This window comes from Mchenga conophoros, linkage group LG19 (assembly GCF_057382185.1).
Source record: "Mchenga conophoros isolate Kocher_MC1m ecotype Shallow Benthic linkage group LG19, M_conophoros_male_GT1.1, whole genome shotgun sequence".
NCBI lineage: Eukaryota > Metazoa > Chordata > Actinopteri > Cichliformes > Cichlidae > Mchenga > Mchenga conophoros.
This window is the reverse complement of record NC_140544.1, coordinates 14,769,590-14,775,821: the sequence shown is the minus strand read 5'-3', so window position 1 is coordinate 14,775,821 and position 6,232 is coordinate 14,769,590. Positions and strand designations below refer to the sequence as shown.

The window sequence follows — 6,232 nt, the reverse complement described above, 5'->3', positions numbered from 1 at the left end:
AGCAGAGTCTCTCTTCTTGCGTCTTGCACTGAGACAGAATTACATTTTTGATTTAAATCGTTACCTCAGTGGACGTAACAATGTCTTGCCTGAGCAGCATGCTTTATTTCCTGAATTAAAGGCAAATTCATATTTACCTTGCAGGTTGTGCTACATAAATCTGTTCCCTCATGAATACAGCTCTGTGTTTGAGTCTCCACTGCATGTATCTAATCTCCAGCACAGCCTGAACTTTGGTACCACTTTACAATAAGGCTCCCCTTATAGATGCTAATAAATAGTTTATAGCTATATTATTAATTAATCTGTAAATGCTTTATAAACCATTATTACTGGTTTATTATGCATTAGTTAAGGGTGAGAAAGAGGAAAAAAACTGACCGGTTTCTTGCCAAATAGTGAGCCAAATGTGTTCACCTATATATTTCATCTAGAGTTGCTATATTAAACATTTCAGACTAAGTTACTATCCTGTAAGCACAATCAGCATTTGTAAACATATTTTTTATCATATAAAATTGTACTTCAGAAATGCATTATAAATATCCACAACTATCAATCGGAGCTTTGTTGTAAAGTGTAAAGCATAAAACCATTTATTAATGAATAATAAACATTTATAAATGCCAAATGGGAGCCTTATTGTAAAGTGTAAAGCATAACACCATTTATTAATGACTACTAAACATTATAAATGACAAAAGATAGCTTTGTCGTAAAGTTTAAAACGTGTCAACATTTATTAAGGACTAATAAACATTTATAAATGCCAAATGGGAGCCTTATTGTAAAGTGTAAAGCATAACACCATTTATTAATCACTAATAAACATTTATAATTGCCAAAAGTGAGTCTTAAATGTATAATGTCACCATTTATAACACTTAGACCTAAATTACAATCAGTGCTTGAAATAACATTTAACTACTGTCAAAAATGGCAATGTATTGTAAGAGTAACACATGTAACATTAAATGTGTTTTTTAAAACACCAAACAGTCACCCACTCCAAAAAAAGTTCATGCCAGACTGGTTCAAACTGGAAATATTTTTTGTATGTCCTTAAATAAGCGTCCCAGTGGTCCACCAGGGTGTCGCGCTCCAGTTTCTGCTTAAGAAAAGTCAGTTTCTCTCGCTCCTTGTTAAGAAGGGCAGTTGCAGTAGGGGCAGGATTAGAAGAAGAATCTAAAGAACAAACAATTATTAAATTACAATACTAAAATAATTTATAATCTAAGCTTGGGAAACTCAAATAAAATATTGATTAAAAACAGTTACAACTTGAATTTATAAAAAGCCACTTTGTAAAAATTATGTTATATACACATGTGGTGGTTCAGACATTTCTAAAACAAGGCAAATAATTCTTATGTGTACTGCCTTACCAGGGTGTTTAATATAAATTTAATGATGCACATAAACAAAACTAAGTGATATCAATCGTTTGGAATAACCAATAGTAATAGAGCTATTCACATGTTATGTGATGTTAGTTAGCCACTGTAGCTAGCAGCCAAACGGCTCGGTAGCTAGCTAGCTAGTATTATACTCACCTTCATGTCTAACTGCTGACGTCGTTGGCTTAGTGCAATCTAGATCATCCAGTCTCTGCTTTTTGTATCTCTTCGAACGTGTGCTAACTGTGTAAGTCGCAGACGCACACAAATTTTTATCTTCTGCTCCATCCATGGCGCAGCAACTTGAACGAGCGCCTTCAGTGTGTCTGTTCGTGCCCCTTTGGCTTGACCTTCCAGAGCGCTCCACTGCCTGTCGCGCTCTGAGAGGAGGGGCTTTCCTTAATAAAGTTAACTGTGATTGGATGGTTGTATAAGCTCCTCTGCGTTTAAATTAAATTTGTTTTCCCTCCCTTTGGCAGCAGAACATATTTTTTTTAGCGTGAATCCAGCGGGTTAGATCTACATAACAAAGTCGGAGATACATTATAACAGGTGAGACAATCCTCTTTTTTGCGTGGGAATATTTTTGATTATAGGGCTTGTTTTATATAGCATGTGAAGTTCTTTAACTCTGAACCGATTTGCACTAGACTCCCATAGAGTATTTTACGGTGTTTCGAGGTGATAATAAAATAAATTACTCATTTTTTTCCACCAGAATGTCTTTGGGAATGAGATTGCGCACCAGAATAGAAGGAAAACAAACTAAATATAAGGCACTAAGGCTCATTAAATGGCTGCAGAAGAAACACCTGCTAAAAAAGAAGCTTAGATGTCCTGTTTGTCACCATAAGATGAAAATGATTTCCGTGGTGAAGAAAGACCAATATATGTGGTATGTATAATGCATGATAATGTAGTGCATGTAGTAAATATAACAAAATATTTCAGTTATCAATGCAAGAGGGAGCATTAACCTCTTTTCTTTATTATTTTCTTCATACTTAATTTTGTGCTTATCTTTTCAATTAATGCTCTTGTTTAAGGGTCCATTTCTTTACTTAACTCATTGATATGTTCTCAGGTGCTGCAAAAGAGCAAGTCATAGGAAAGTTTCCAGAACAATTAGAACTGGCTCCCTCTTTGAGAAATCAAAAACATCTCTTTTCAGTTGGATGAAGTTCATTTACAGGTATATGTAGATGTAGACATTACTAGCAATGCACCTTTCATAATTGAACACCAATAGGAGACTTATGAAATTAAATTAGGGCCTCAGTAAGTAATAATTGCCTCAATTTCTATCACAGATTTTCACAAGGGCTCAGGCTCAGACAAATAGATATGATCGATGATGAAGTGGCTGGCAGCTCCAGAACACTAAGTAGCATTGCAAGACACATTCGACATGTTTGTATACGTGCAATTAAAAGACACAGAATAAACAATGGACACCGTCTTGGTGGTGACAGAGAATTTGTGGTTATAGATGAAAGCTGTCTCCGTCATCAGCAAAAGGTTGGTAAACTCTCAGACAGGTTTGTTAGAATCAATGCAGATCTGAATGTGTCCTCTAAACATGGAGACCTTTACCATAAGTAAAAAAAATTAGTAGAAGCTAGAGCAGGGCGATATGGCCAAAAATATTTATCACGATATATATTTGAAAATTTGCGATAACGATATAACTGACGATATAATTGATGCGAGACAAAATACAACTCCACAACATTACTAGCGCAAAAAGACAACCTTCCATTTATTTTCACTTAAACAAGAAGCTGGTTTTTATGTACATTAAAGCTTTATAAAAATGTAACAGTGCAAATGCAAATTCCTTGCTGAAAGTTTAACCCAAAGGCATTTCCAGTAGAAATGGGCTGACATATCCTGAGCATAACCATGTATAATATCCACTGAAGTTAAAAAGAGGTGCTTTGCAACATTAAACTGCAGTGTGCAGTACGCATTTTTCGGACCATAAGGTGCACGGGATTATAAGGCACATTAAGCGAAACAAAGCAGTCGATAAATCAAACTTTATTAAACTCATTCTTCTTGCTTCCTCCACTTCTGTACCATTGATTCATTAATGTTGAATTCTCTGGCAGCTGCTCTATTCCCATGTTGTTGCAGTATACTAATGACTAACCTCGTATTGTGGATGGATTATCTCAGTTGTTCTCCTGACTGAAGTTTGGTCCGTTTACAGCATCCTGCCATGCGATTGCATTTGTCTCTAACCATTAGGAACCTTCACGTTAACTTTTATAAGTGGAAAAGTGTTAGTGTTCGTCCTCCAGCTTCACTGTTTATGTTATGCTAACATAGCTGTGTCGCTAGCGATCACATAGCACATCATTATATACCAGCTAGCCCAACTTCAGTAACCCTACAAACGTCACTACTGTTTAGTTTCCTGTCTTCATTTATGTTGGAAGTGATAACGTTTGAATTTTTTCAGAAATCTCTCAGTCAGAACGTGCTATATCATGCTTAGGTAACTAGCGAAACTAGCGAGCTAACTTCCGCTAGCTTCCTGCTAACTTCTAACTCCGTTAAATGTAATACATTTTGTTTTCATGGATGCCTGGAAGTTAAACTTCATAGTTACACCTGGTAAAGCAGCAATGCTGATCGTTTTATTAAAGATGAAAGAATTTAGACAGTTTTCAACTCTCAGTGATGCTGCAGTGTTGTTTGACCTGAAGTCAAATATACGGAGTTTAGGACCCAGATTACTCCCAGTTTTAAGAGCATCTTAGTCCGACAAATATGACAATAACAACGGCTGCTTGCATGTTCTGCAAAAAAATGTGCTTTGTTGTGTATCTGACGGACAAACACCAAACCAGTTCCACATCACGGAAGTTGCACCATTTTTACAAACCAATTCTGGTTCCTCAACAATCGGCCATGTGCGTATGAAAACAAAGGCACTGCGCATGCGCGTTTTACTCCCATTCTATCGCGATATTTCATTTTCCTATCGTTGCCTAACATTATACCGGTATTACCGTGAACGGTATAATATGGCCCAGCCCTAGTAGAAGCAACCATCTTTTTGAATGTTTCTTTGTAGATATTTAATTTTATTCTTTTTAATTTTAATTCTGTTTAATTTTATTCTTTTTGTTTTCAGTATGCACGTGGATGCTTTGGAAATGCATGGAAAAGGAAGAAATGAGTATTTGGAATGATGGGAATTAAAGACAAAAGGCGAAGGCTCGTGTTAAAACTTGTTGAAAAACGATCAAGGCGCCACCTTGTTCCTCTGATCAGATAGCATGTTAAGTTGGGTAGTGCCATTATCAGTGATGAGTGGAGAGCCTACAAGAATGTTTTGACAAACATAGGGTACAGACATTACACTGTAAATCACAGCAGGTGGTTTGTAGATCCTCAATCTGGCAGTCATACACAGCATATCGAAAGGGCTTGGATGACCATCAAAGGACATGTCCGTAGACTAAGAGGAAATCGCACTGAGAAGTTACTGGAAGAACACCTGATGGTTCTTGAGTGGTCATCTTGGCTTGGTTCGCGACACCCTGATGGACCACTGGGACGCTTATTTAAGGACATACAAAAAATATTTCCAGTTTGAACTGGCATGAACTTTTTTTGGAGTGGGTGACTGTTTGGTGTTTTAAAAAACACATTTAATGTTACATATGTTACTCTTACAATACATTGCCATTTTTGACAGTAGTTAAATGTTATTTCAAGCACTGATTGTAATTTAGGTCTAAGTGTTATAAATGGTGACATTATACATTTAAGACTCACTTTTGGCATTTATAAATATTTTTTATTCATTAATAAATGGTGTTATGCTTTACACTTTACAATAAGGCTCCCATTTGGCATTTATAAATGTTTATTAGTCATAAATAAATGGTGTCATGCTTTACACTTTACAATAAGGCTCCCATTTGGCATTTATAAATATTTTTTATTCATTAATAAATGGTTTTATGCTTTACACTTTACAATAAGGCTCCCATCTGGTATTTATAAATATTTATTATTCATTAATAAATGGTTTTATGCTTTACACTTTACAACAAAGCTCCGATTGATAGTTGTGGATATTTATAATGCATTTCTGAAGTACAATTTTATATGATAAAAAATATGTTTACAAATGCTGATTGTGCTTACAGGATAGTAACTTAGTCTGAAATGTTTAATATAGCAACTCTAGATGAAATATATAGGTGAACACATTTGGCTCACTATTTGGCAAGAAACCGGTCAGTTTTTTTCCTCTTTCTCACCCTTAACTAATGCATAATAAACCATTAATAATGGTTTATAAAGCATTTACAGATTAATTAATAATATAGCTATAAACTATTTATTAGCATCTATAAGGGGAGCCTTATTGTAAAGTGGTACCTGAACTTTTACTCTCATTTTCCCAGCCAGACAAAGTTGTCCGCTCTGCCAAAGCACATAACCACACATCACATTTACATATTATGTCAGACTGGCTGTCTGGTAATGCAAAAAAACTCAAAAATAAAACTCAATCTGAATGATGAAATTGCCCTCAAAACAACTGAGCACACTTCAGCAGCACATAAACTATTTGACTACAACAGTCTCTGTGACTTGAACAGCATTTTTTCCCCAGGTGAGGTGGAGAAGCAGACACGTTTCAAATGGTTTCAACTTTGAAATATTTTAAGAATATTATTAATTCATGAACATGAATTCAAACATGAATTTGGAATGGTTGGAAGGTAGATGTGCTCTTAACAGTTGGTAGACAGATTTGCAACCTTATCATTGATAGATTGCAGATAGATTTTATGTGTCCACTTTGTCAT

General features: G+C 35.4%; 1 pseudogene; it reads left to right on the top strand.

The window, feature by feature from the left end:
• Nucleotides 1-1,847: 1,847 nt before the first annotated feature.
• On the top strand, nt 1,848-5,004 carry LOC146551909 (uncharacterized; annotated as a pseudogene).
• Nucleotides 5,005-6,232: the final 1,228 nt, after the last annotated feature.